The 13606-nt window shown below is 37.5% G+C and overlaps 1 non-coding gene across 1 annotated transcript; it reads right to left on the bottom strand.

The window, feature by feature from the left end:
• Positions 1-9986: 9986 nt before the first annotated feature.
• LOC120363783 (U6 spliceosomal RNA) lies at positions 9987-10089 on the bottom strand. The gene has a single exon (XR_005579223.1). It is a non-coding gene; the product is annotated as a U6 spliceosomal RNA (small nuclear RNA).
• Between the last annotated feature and the right edge of the window lie 3517 nt (positions 10090-13606).

The raw sequence follows: 13606 nt of genomic DNA, 5'->3' as shown, positions 1-13606 counted from the left end.
TCGCTAACCAAATCCAACAACATATCTGAAAGATAATCCACCACGATCAAGTAGGTTTTATACCAGGGAGGCAGGGATGGTTTAACATACGCAAGTCAATAAATGTAATCCATCACATGAACAGAATTAAAAACAAATATCACATGATCATCTCAACAGATGCAGAAAAAACATTCAACAAAATCCAGTATCGCATTATGATTAAAACTCTCAGCAAAACTGGCATACAGGGAGCATACCTCAATGTAATAAAAGCCATCTGCAACAAACCCACAGCCAACATAATACTGAAGGGAGAAAAGTCGAAAGCATTCTCTCCGAGAACTGGAACAAGACAAGGATATCCACTCGCACCACCCTTCTTCAGCATAGTACTGGAAGTCCTCGCCAGAGCAACAAGACAGGAGAAAGAAATAAAGGCCACCCACATCAGTAATGAGGAAGTCAAACTCTTGCTGTTTGCTGATTTAAATAGAAAACCCTAAAGACTCCTCCTGCAAAAATTTTTAAACAGTAACAAATGAAGGTAACTACTATGAAATGGTTGTATTTGAAATGTGTCAAGGTTGGAATGGCACAGGTTCCTTCACAGAATACTGTAAAAAATTTTCATTTTATGTGGAGGTTGGATCATAGCCACACCTTGGAATATATCTTTATTTGAAAGAATAGTTTCCTAAACTCAAATTGACCATCCCCCAACTCTGCCTTCTAAATAATTTTTTAAAGTTAACAATGTAGGAGCATTGACTCAGACTTCAGAGTATAGAAATTAAAAGAAAATGAAGCTCACATCAAATACAATGGCACCACTGGGACCATCAGCAGTTCATCTTCCAAGCTGCGTTATTTGGAAAGACCTGTCCTGTAGCTGTCTATTTTGGGCCCCTAAAGTATTGAGGGCACAATTGTGTTATAATAAGATGTAGTCTTTCTGGTAGTAGTCTAATTAATACTTTATATTCTTTTTATATTCTCAGTTCTTTGATCAAAAGAGAGACTTAGGAGTGTTCAAAAGAAGGTTTTTATTATAATAGCTATAAGAGGTAAAAGTGTTCATTGATCCTAGAAGGGAAATTAAGCTGTACAAAACCAGTTTTTTTCTAAGTCAAATGTTAATGCACTGCGGGGATTGATAGTTAATATTCCAAACAGTTCATAATTTTTTATTGTGGTCTTAATTTACTAATTTCATAAGGGAAATAATTCATAAGGGAAGTCTGCTATTTTAGACTTGAGAAATTTCTTCAAAATAGTCCCTGAGAGCTGTATCAAAGCAAAATTCTTTAACATGGTTCAGTATGAGTTTTTATTTTTTAATACAAGGTGGAGAGGCTAGTGAATCTAAGTTAAGTTATAAACTGTGGTCCAAATGTCATCTTGACAGGAAAAGCAGGTCGAACAAGTTACTGAAGATAGAGGCACCTCTCAGTGTGAGTGTTTAGGAAATAAAGTGGCTTCCTCACTCATAATGCTAATGAAAGGAAAATCCTAGGACTTGCTTTGAACAGATTAATGAGCTGCTACATTTTGAAGCTGTTGACAGTTTGCTTTTGCACTTCAAGAAGTGCTATAGCATTCATGCATGGTAAATTATGAGATTAATGATCATTCATTTTAAAATGAGCAAAGGGTGTATTTGTGTCAGAGCACTTGATTTATGCAATCATGTTCCCCAAACTAAGTAAACACGCCAAACTTGGGAAACTATGAAGTGGCCATATAAAAACCCAGGGGGTGAACATGGGGGTGAGCCAGGCGGTAAAGACACAGACTACCTTTCATGTTTTAATTTGCACCAGTGCATTTGGGGTTCACAAGCAGAAGCTGTTCTCTGGCATCTGCCAGACAAACCCATGTGTTTTGTTTTGTTTGTTTTTTTAGAATATTAAAAAAAGTTGTAAAGCATGAGGACTTGCCAACAGCTGGGCTACAGTCTTTGCTGGACTAGCCACTTCCTCATATTCATGAGTTTGATTTGCATAAGTCAAATTCTCATGTTTTGTGACTTCAAACTCTAGAATACATTATAGGATGAGAATTGGCTTATTCTTTGAAAATAAAATCCATTAAGGTCATTCATTATCTAATTCCAAACCACCATCACACTACATTTGGCTTTCCCTTCCAAGAAAGTGGCATTCACGAAATTTGCCATAGCTCTAACTCTGTAAAACTAAGTCCATTTTTATCTTATGGGATCATTGTTGTAGGAGTCTTTTATTATTATTTTTTGCTGTTGGGCATGGATTAGTTTACCTTCCCTGCTCTCTTGAAGATTTTATTTTATGTGGCAATGCATCCGAGAAGATTCTTTGTTTAATCACTGTGTATTCAATACATAAGTGTCCTTGTAAATGTCGTCTTATGCCCTGCACTTCACACACTTTCTCATCTAGTGCTTCTGCCCACCATAGGAGGAGGTATGAAAAGCCCCCTTTTATTGATTAGGAGTCTCTGTGGGCAGTGTATAAGTTCAGATTGCAGCGAGCCATGATGGTGCCACTGTAGTCCAATCTGGGCTACAGAATGAGACCCTGTCTCTATTAAAAAAACAAAAAACAAAAAATGATGAACTAAATAGTTGAATTCATGGGTTTGCTTTAGTCATCTTTAACATGTATAGAACTGAGCTGCCTATATGGCAAGTTTTAGAACTAATTTTAGTTGTTTTAAGTTAGTACATGCTAAGTATGAGACACTGTAAAGATCTGAAATAATCTAAAGCTATAATTTTGTGACATAGCAATTGAGATGACATCTATTCAACTGAGAGCAATTGAGATAGCATCTATATTAAATGCCCTGTGTTATTCTCATCTAATTCTTGTAACAACTCTATGAAGTAGGTATAATCTTGCTGATTTCACTTTTTTGCCCCAACTTCAGATGCAACAACTTTGGGTTTTGTATCAATTGTTTGCCTGGCATTGCTCTAGGCCTGTGTTTTCCAATATGGAAGTCACTCCCATGTGTACCTACTGAGCCCTTGAAATATGGCTAGTCAGAATTGAGTTGTGCTCTAAGTGCAAGGCACACCCTAGGTGTTACAGACATAGCAACAACAAAAAAAGGTGAAATATTGTTTTAATATATTTTTAAATATTGATTACATGTTTGATAAATTTTGAAATTATTGGGCTAAATAAAATATATTTTAATATTAACTTGTTGCTTTTTAATCTTTCTAGTGTACCTACTAGAAAATGTGATGTTACATTCATAGCTTACATTATAATTCTACTGAACAGTGTTGCTTTGTGAGCTTGGGTTACATCACAGGACACAAGGTTCAAATATTCCTGCCCTGATGGAGATTACCTTCTAATAGGAGAAAATAGACAAGAAGAATTAAAACATAAACACACACAGTATTCAATGTCATAGGTGTGTAGAAAGAGCAAATGAAGAGCAAATGAAGGGGTTTTGGATGGAGTACAGATTGTAGTATTAAAAAGAACACTGAGTAGGCCTCTTGGAGAAGGTAAGGTGTGAGCAGATGTCGGGTAACACAGTATGTTTCAGGCAGAGGTGACAGCTAGAGAAAAGGACTGTGCCTTGTGTATTTGAGGAGGAGCAGACACTGAAGTTAAACAAACAAAAAACACGGCAGTGGGGAAAGGGAAGGGAACATGGATGAGTCAGAGAGGTACTAGGAGACTAGGAGGATTAGAAAGGCATTGATTTTACTCTGAGTGAAATAAGTAGTCATTAAGGGCTGGCTCTGAGAAGGGACGTGGTCTGACTTATGGTACATTAAAAAGACCTCTCTGGCTGCTACTGAGAGAGTCTGCTGAGGAGGTGGAGGCCAATCTGAGAGGTAAAAGTAGCGGGGACTGCTGGAAGGCTACGTCCATTTCCTAGGGCTGCAGGATCAAAGTACAGTCTTCCTATCTGCAGGTTCCACATCTGGATTCAACCAACTGTGGATCAAAAGTATGGGGTGGCGGGGGGGGGGGGGGAAGAAACATAAAAATAATACAACAATCAAATGTGATACAAATAAAAGCATTACATTATAACAATTATTTACATAGTAGTTACACTGTATTAGATATGTTATCTAGAGATGTATTTGGCTTTGTTTGTGCGTTAATTTGTTTAAAGTTTATAGGAAGAGGTACATAGGTTAAAAGACAATCCTACACCATTTTATATCAGGGATTTGAGCATCCAAAGAGGATTTTGGTATGGCAGGAGTGGAGGAGTGGGGGACGGGGAGTGTTCTGGAACCAATCCTCTGTGGAGACCAAGGGACAACTGTACCGCACTTTAGGTGGTTCCAAACAGCAGACATTTATTCTCTCACAGTTCTGGATCAAGGTGTCAGCAGGGCCATGCTCTGAAACTTCTAAGGGAGGGTCCTTTCTTGCTTTGCGTTAGTTTTGTGTGGCTGTCCTGAAATCCTCATGTTCTTTGGCTTGTAGATGTATTACTCGAATGTCTGCCTCAGTCATATCATATGGTCTTCTCCCTGTGTGTCTCTCTATAGCTCTTTTCTTATAAGGATATTACTAGTCATTGGATTAGGAGTCATATGGGATGACCAAATTTTAACTAATTACAACTACAAAGAGCCATTTTCCAAATAAGCTCATCATATTGAGGTTCCACTTGGATGTGAATTTTTAAGGACCCAATTCAACCCAGTACAGAAGGTAATTGCCATAATGCTGGAGAAAGGTGATGGTGGCTGGGATGCTGGAAATAGCAGTTTAGGTTGTGATCCATTCTGAGGACATGGTATAGGTGTAGTACATCTGGAAATAGAACTGAGTGTATTTTCTGCTGAATTGGCTGTAGTATGTGAGTGAAATAGCTCAACTGTGGCTCCAGGAATGTCCTAAACCCCTGAAAGAATGGAGTTGGCACTGGCTGAGATGGTAGAGACACAGAGCAGCAAGGAGGGGGAAAGAGTAAATGTTTAGATTTGAGAATACTGGATTTGAGATATTTGGTAGGCATTTAATTAGAGATGCCACTAGCAAGTTGTGTTTAAGTGTCTCAAATACAGAAGAGAAATCATTGCAGCAATTTGGATTACATTAGTTTATTAATTAATTTTAATTAAGTTCATTGGATGCTATAACTCATCTACAATACGTAACACTCTTCCTACTTAATTCAGAACCATTGGAGAGACAGATGCAGGTAATCAAAACATCACCTTTATTACAGAAAAGCTTATGTATTTTATTTAAAAATTTTTAGATTCAGAGGTACATGTACAAGTTTTCTACCTGGGTATATTTTGTGGTGCTGAGGTTTGGGCTTCTGTTGATCCCATCACCCAAGTTGTGAAGACAGAACCCAATAGATCAGGGGTCTCTAACCCTTGGGCCTCAAACCAGACCAGTCCATGGTCTGTTAGGAAGCAGGCCACACAGAAGGAGATGAGCGGCAGGCCAGTGAGTGAAGCTTCATCTGTATTTACAGCTGTTCTGCACCGCTCGCGTGACTGCCTGAGCTCTGCCTCCTGTCAGATCAGCAGTAGTATTAGATTTGCATAGGAGTGCAAACTCTGTTGTGAACTGTGCATTCAAGAGATCTAGGTTGTGGGCTCCTTATGAGAATCTAATGCCTGATGATCTGAAGTGGAACTGAGGCAGTGATAGAGAACAGCTGCAAATACAGATTAACATTGGCAGAGAGGTTTGATAGCAGAGACCATAATAAATCAATTGCTTGCAGACTTATATCAAAACCCTATCAGTGAATGGCAAGTGATAAGCTGCATCTGCTAGCAGGCTTTATAGTGGCAAGTGAGTTGATGTGCTTCAATTGTACAGTTACATCTGGTGACAGGCTTTAAGTCAGAATCCAATACTTATTTTAGTCTGCACATGGCCTGCTCATTATTTTATTTACCACTTCCGTCTGCACCTTTTCTTGCACTGCACACTTTTCTCAATTACAGTTTTGGTAAGCCCACAAGCTAATCCCTGGCCAAAGTGAGTAAAAAACGTCACTGCAGAGTTTCTTTGAAAAGGAGGAAAGATCCAATGGTGAGAAAGCAGAAGACTGCCAACAAAAAGAAAGCTTCATTTAAAAGAAAATACCAAGAGTCCTACTTAAATTACAGGTTCATTACAACAGGTGATTCACATTCTCCAAGTTTGCTTTCTGTAATATGTGGCAACCAGCTCTCCTATGAAGCCATGAAACCTTCAAAACTGCTTTGCCACATGGAGACCAAACAGCCTGCATTAAAAGACAAGCCTTGGGAGTTTTTCAAAAGAAAAAAACCTACGAACACAAAGAACAGAAGCAATTATTGAAGGCCACCACTTCATCAAAGGTGTCTGCACTGAAGCATCATTCTTAGCGGCTAACCACAAAGCTAAAGCTAAGAAGCCCTTTACTATCTGTGATGAGTTGATCCTGCCTGCTGCTAAGGACATTTGTCATGAACTTTAAGGAGAGGCTGCCCTTCAAAAGGTGGCATGTGTTCCTCTTTTGGCTACCAAACTAATTAGAAAAATTGATGAAATAGCAGAGGATATTGAAGTACAATTGTTAGAATTGATGAGTCACCATGATATGTAATCCAGGTTGACAAGTCTAGCAATGTTGACAACAATGCAACGACACTTGTTTTTGTGCAATGTATTTTTCAGGAGGATGTGCATGAGGATATGTCACATGAACTTTTGTTGCCAACCAACACCACAGCTGCAGGATTAGTCAAGTCTTTGAATGATTACATATTAGGAAAACCGAATTGGTTTCTTTTTGTTGGTATGTACATAGACAGAGTGGCTGCTCTGATGGGACAGCTTTCTGGTTTCACTACTTAGGTCAAAGAAGTTGCTTCTAAATGTGAGTCTCCACACTGTGTTGTCTATAGAGAAATGCGGCCTGGCTGAAACATGTCACCAGAACTTAACAGCGTTTTGCAGAATGTGATTACAATTATCAACCACATTTAAGTACATGCCCTTAACTCACATATGTTTGCTCAGATCTGTGAGGAGATGGACAGAGAACACACACATCTTCTCTTAAACAGAGAAGTAGATGGCTTTCTAAAGGTGGATCACTGGCTAGAGATTTGGAGTTATGAGAGCTGCTCCAGATATTTCTGTTGGAAAAACAGTCACCCTGGCAGCACATTTCAGTGACACAGAATGAGTTGCAAAACTTGCTTACCTGTGTGACATATTCAACTTGCTAAACAAACTCAATTTGTTACCCCAGGAGAGAATGACAACTGTGTTTAAGTTGCAGATAAAGTGGCCACAGTCAAAGCCAAACTAGAATTATGAGGGTGATGAGTGAACATTGGGATTTCTGACATGTTTCAAACATTAGCAGAGATTTGGAAAGAGACTGAGCTGGTGCATGATCACCTATCTCAGCTTTCAAAAGAGTTTGTGCATTACTTTCTAACCACAGAGTACTCCAGAACTGAGAAGGAATGGATCTGTGACCTATTTTTGAATAAGCCAGGTGTATCGACTTTGTCAGTGCTAGAAGAGGATCAACTGCTTGAGATTGCAAATGATGATGGCCTTAAAAGTATATTTGAGACAACTGCAAATATCCATATATTATGAATTAACATCAAGGAGGAATATCCTTAGATTGCTACAAAAGTACTGAAAAGCCTGCTTCAATTTTCAACATTCTATCTTTGTGAAGCAGGGTACTCTGCAGTGACAGTGACAGCAACCAAAATGAGATTACGGAGCAGACTGGACATCAACACCCTTCAGATGTCACTGTCTCCCATCACCCCCAGATGGTACCAACCAGCTGCAGGAAAACAAGCTCAGCATTCCCACTGATTCGACATTATGGTGTGTTGTATAATTACTTCATTATATATTACAATGTAATAACAGAAATAAAGTACACAATAAACATAATGTGATTGAATCATCCAAAACAATCCCCCCTCACCCTCCACCCAGTTCCTGGCAAAATTGTTTTCAATGAAACGGGTACATGTTTCCAAAAAGATTGGGGACTGCTGAAATAGTTTCTTCAACCCTTGCCTTGTCCCTCCCTTCCCCCTTTTGGGGTCCCCAGTGTCTATTCTCATCTTTATACCTGTATATACTCAATGTTTAGCCTGTATATACTCAATGTTTAGCTTCCACTTCTAAGTGAGAATATGCAGTATTTAGTCTTCTGTTTGTATGTTAACTTGCTTAGGATAATAGCCTCCAGCTGCATCCATGTTGCTGCAAAGGACATGATTTCATTCTTTTTATGGTGGCATAGTCTGTAGTTTACATGTATCATATTTTCTGTGTCCAATTCACTGTTGATTGGCTCCTAAGTTGACTGCATGTCTTTTCTATTATGAATAGTGCTGCAATAAACATGCAAGTGCAGGTGTCTTTTTGTTAGAATGATTTATTTTCCTTTGGGTGTACACCCAGTAATGAGATTGCTATGGTGAATGGTAATTCTATTTTTAGTTCTTTGAGAAATCTTCAAACTGCTTTCCACAGGAGTTGAACTAATTTATATTCCCATGAACAGTGTATACGTATTCCTTTTCTCTGCAGCCTTGCCAACATCTGTTATTTTTTGGCTTTTTGATAATAGCCATTCTGACTGGTGTGAGATGGTATTTCATTGTGGTTTTGATTTGCATTTCTCTGATGATTAGTGATGAGAATTTTTTCATATGTTGGTTGAGTGCTTATACGTCGTCTTTTGAGAAGTGTCTGTTCCTGTCCTTTGCCCGCTTTTTCATGGGACGTTTTTTTTCTGATTGAGTTTATGAAGTTCCTTCTAGATTCTGGATATTAGTCCTTTGTAACATGTATACTTTGCAAATATTTTCTCCCGTTGTGTAGGTTATCTGTTTATTCCATTGATAGTTTCTTTTGCTGTACAGAAGTTCTTTAGTTAGGTCCCAATTGTCAGGTGTTTGTGTTGTTGCAGTTTCTTTTGAGGACTTAGTCATAAGTTCTTTGCCTTGACCCATGTCTAGAAAAGTGTTTCCTAAGTTTTCTTCTAGAGCTGTTATAAATTGAGGTCTTACATTTAAGTCTTTAACACATCTTGAGTTAATTTTTGTATATGGTGAGAGGTAGGGGTCCAGTTTTATTTTTTCTGTATGTGTTTAGCCAGTTATCATAGCACTGTTTATTGAACAGTGAAACATTTCCCCATTGTTTATTATTGTCAACTTTGTTGATGGTCAGTTGGCTGCAGGGGTATGGCTTTATTTCTGGGTTCTGTATTCTGTTTCATTGGTTTATGTGTCTATTTTGGTACTGGTATCATACTGTTTTGGCTATTATAACCTTGTAGTATGGTTTAAAGTCAGATACTGTGATGCCTCCAGCTTTGTTATATTTTCTTAGGGTTGTTTGGGTATTTAGGTTCTTTTTTGGTTCTGTATGAATTTTAGAATAGTTGTTTCTAATTCTTTTTTTTTCTTTTTTTTAATTTTTTTTTTTATTGTATGAAGAATTGGTATTTTGATAGTAATGGGGTTGCATCTGTGGATTGCCTTGGACAGTATGGACATTTTAAAGGTATTGATTCTTTCAATCTGTAAGCATGCAATGTTTTTTCATTTGTTTGTGTCATCTCTCATTTTTTTCAGCACTGTTTCATATTTCTCCTTGTGGACATCTTTCAACTACTTTGCTTGCTGTGTTTCTAGATTTTTTTTTTTTGGGGGGTGTGTGGCTATTGTAAATCAGAATGCATTCTTGAGTTGGTTCTCAGTTTGGACATTATTGATACATAGAAATGCTACTGATTTTTATGCATTAATTTTGTATCCTGAAACCTTACTGAAGTCATGTATCAAGTCAGAATTTTGAGAGTTTTCTAAGTATAGAATTATATTGTCAGTGAAGAGAGATAATTTGACTTCTTTTCCATTTAAATGTCTTTTATTTATCTTGCTTGATTGCTCTGATTGTGTTACTGAAGGTGGTGAGAGTGGGCATCTTTGTCTTGTTCCAGTTCTCAAGAGAAGTGCTTCCAACTTTTCTCTGTTCAGTATGATGTTGGTTGTGCATTTGGAATGATTCATGAATTTTCATGTCATCCTTTCAAGGGACCAAGCTAATCTTTGTATTATTCCAGTTTAAGTATGTGAGCTGCCAGAATGAGCACCAGAAAAGCAAATAATAAGACAACAGCAACATGAAACATACCAAAGAGGAGGAAGATAGGAAAATAATAAAATACAAGCCTGAGATGGATATGCATATGGGCAGGATTTTTCTGGGCAATGGATACTTTTGGCATCTTACCACTAAGAGGGATCCCAAAGGAATTTGTGTTGTTTAGAATAGGTCCAACTGCATGTGAAAGATATGCCCAAAATAGAACTAGTTATACAAGTTACAGTTAATTCTCTCACAAAGAGAAAATCCAGAGGGCTGGGCTAATGAGTCTACTCCACAGACTCATCAGTGACACCAATTGTGTGCAGATCAGAACTCTTCCAATCTTAAAATATGGTTTTGGTTCTCATGGTCTGAGATTCTGAGCTCTATTTATTACATCTGTATTCTGATTAAAATGGAGGAAGGAAGGAACACACACACCCATTTTTAAGGAGTTTTCCCATAAGCCCCACACAAAACTTTTACTTATCTCTTATTGGCTATTACTTGGGTACATCAAGCTTTAAGGGAGTCTGAGAAATATAGTTTTTTAGTTAGATGACAAGGTGTCCAGCTAAAACTTGGAGCCCTGTTATTAAAATAAAAGGAATGAATGAATATTGGGCATCAATTTATGGTCTCATCAATTTGTAGTCTCAGCCTCAAAGTTAAATAAATTTGGGTAAGAAAATAAAAAGGAACAAAAAGAACACAAGTATTGATTCCAGCAAACTGTGCCTGTCATGCATGTATTAAGTAAAGGAAAGAAACCAATTTAAGAACCACTGTAAGACAAGGTTCAACTGCTAAACACTCAGAGGAAAGTTAAGCACTAGAGACATGTCTCCTAACAACAAAAAAAGATATTGCACAGGGAGGTATTTCCACTGCATTTGAAAGAGCTTGTTATTTAATGCCCAGAAAACTCAAAAGCTGAGGAAAAGGTAAGCTCTGGAGAAGAACACATGGCAGAAATATTCAGCTTTGTTAGATCTTTAGAGGCCAAGATTTCAACCGTAACTTCAATTTAGGAATCTCCAACTGAGACAATTGTAAAGAAAATAGAGTAACTGCCCCTGTGAGGCAGGTTTCATGGGCCTAAGGAGTGTCACAGAAAAAGTTGATGGCAATAGTCATTATGAATAAAAGCACCAGTCCTGCTTACAAAAACATATTGGAGTCTTTGTCACCACACAGTATGTTTCAGCATTCCTATTCATTTCCCTGAAATTATATTTCCATAAATTTCTTTAGCATGTTTCTTCAGAGCACTGGGTTTGTTCATTGACAGCATTGATAACATGCTTCTTGATGATTTCCTAAATGCTAGCTCCTTCTTTGGGAACGTGCTGTTATTATTGTTTATTTCATTAATTCAACATATATTTTGAGCATGATATCTATATGATAACGAATTAATATTTTTCTTGGGAAATGCCATGAGCAAAACAGACAAAGATCTCTCCTCTCACAGATCTTAATTTCTATTAGGTGCAGAGAGATAATAATAATGACAGAATAAATAATATAGTCTGCTAGAGATTAAGAGGTGTTGTGGAGAAGAGAAAGTGTAAAGTATGGGTAAGTGGAATCAAGAGTGCTGGGTTATGGGCTGGTTCAGTGTTAAATAAGGTAGTCAGGGTGAGTCTCACTGAGAAGAGAAGATTTGAGCAAAGGCTTGAAGTCATTGAGTAGTCAACCAAGCAGATACCTCTGGGGAGAGATTTCTAGACAAAACAACCAGAGCAAAGGACTTCAGGTGAGAGCATGCTTGGTATGTATGTGAGACAGAGGCCAAGGCAACTGGAGCATAGTGAGCAAAGGGGAAGGTGGTGGGAGAGTCAGAGACATAATTGTGGGGCAGCATGTAGGACCAAGTAGGTCACGGCAGGAATCTGGTGTTTGTTTTGAGTGAAACAGGAAGTATTTGGAGGGTTTTCAGCAGAGAGAAGACATATTCTGACTTAAAATTTAAAATAATTACTCTGTCCACTGCAATGAGAATGGGCCTGGAAGGTGGTGGGGATTGGAGCAAGGATGCAAGCAGAGAGGCCTGTTAAGAGGAGGATGCAGTTGAGACATAATGATGGCTCACACCTAGGTGGCAAGTGGAGGTAGGATTATAGATACAATATAAAGGTATAATCAGAAATTTTGATAGATTAGATGCAAGGTGTGAAAGAATGAAAGAATCAAGGCTGATTCATGAATTTAGCCTGAACATCTGGAAGGATGGAGATGCTATTTCAGTGAAATAGGGAAGGCTGCAGGGAGTGTAAATTTGAGGCGGGATAATTGTTCATTTGCAAGTGAATTAGCTCATTATAATATAATTAGTCTGAGCTACCAGCTCCATCAGCAGGAGAGATGCATGCATGGTTCAGTCTCCGCTGTACTCAAGGGTACGCTTGGCTTACCCCATAATGGTAATGGCAAAGATCCAAACTTTCTGTAGTACACTTCTTAATAGTCTGACTCATTGTGAAATTCCAGTGGTGTGCGTATGGTCTCTTGAAATTATTAATTATATTCTGCAATTTTTTCTAACCACTCTTTGTTCATTTCCTCCCCCAATGTGATAGATTCTCTTTACAATTACTGATACCTGCCTGTCACATTTTTCTTTATGGCATCCCAATTTTTTTCAAGGAATCCTCTTCTGCATTATTAGTCATTATCTTGGTGAAAGCTGGAATCATCTTCTTCAGCCTCCCCTTCATTCTTTTAGCCCACAATGTTCTTCTAATAAATTCTCTCTCCCAAGACAGTCAGAGCTGGTTTTCATGAGTATAATGAAGAACACTGGCAGATATAGTTATATCTTTATTTAAATGAAAGAAACAGTAAAATGTACTTTTAAATATTAGAATTCCATATTACAAAAGATTATCGTATATTTACGTTAGAAAGATAATTAACAGGTTTTATGCAGTTTTATGTGAAATGAATCTTATCAGCTTTAATCCTATTACATTGTCAACAAATTCTATCAAAGAGTTCAAAAATTATTCTGAAACAGTTTGATAAAATGCTCCCTGGTAAACTCCCTGAGCTGAGTTTTCTTTGCTCAGACCGTAAGCTAAATTGGGTTCATGAGCTTAGTTGTCTCTAAAAAACCAGGTGAGGGGGATTTTGCTTGAAATCATAACTCAATGACCACTGGCATATATTCAGTCTTTTCATACCTTTTAACTTTATGACTAAACTGATGATTTAGTCTTCTTTTTTTCTTAACTTAGATTTATTTTTAATACTTTTCCCAGCCTGGTATCAATTTGTTCAGTACAATGAATACAGCAATACAATTATTCCTAAGGAGAAAATGTTTTTGCTTCCTTCTTTTCTTTTAGATTCTGAGTATAACCCTTTTAGATCCTGAGTTTAATCCTGACTTATTTATCTTTTGGGTTCAGTGAAACATTTTTATTTATTTAAAAATATTTTTAAGCCATTTAACATATAAATTATAGAAGTAAGAATAAGAAGATAGTAAAAAAGTCATTAAAATTTTAATAAGAATT

Source organism: Saimiri boliviensis, chromosome 3, assembly GCF_048565385.1.
Source record: "Saimiri boliviensis isolate mSaiBol1 chromosome 3, mSaiBol1.pri, whole genome shotgun sequence".
NCBI classification, from domain to species: Eukaryota; Metazoa; Chordata; class Mammalia; order Primates; family Cebidae; genus Saimiri; species Saimiri boliviensis.
Note: the sequence above shows the minus strand (reverse complement) of the source record. Positions and strands in the feature narration are given on the sequence as shown.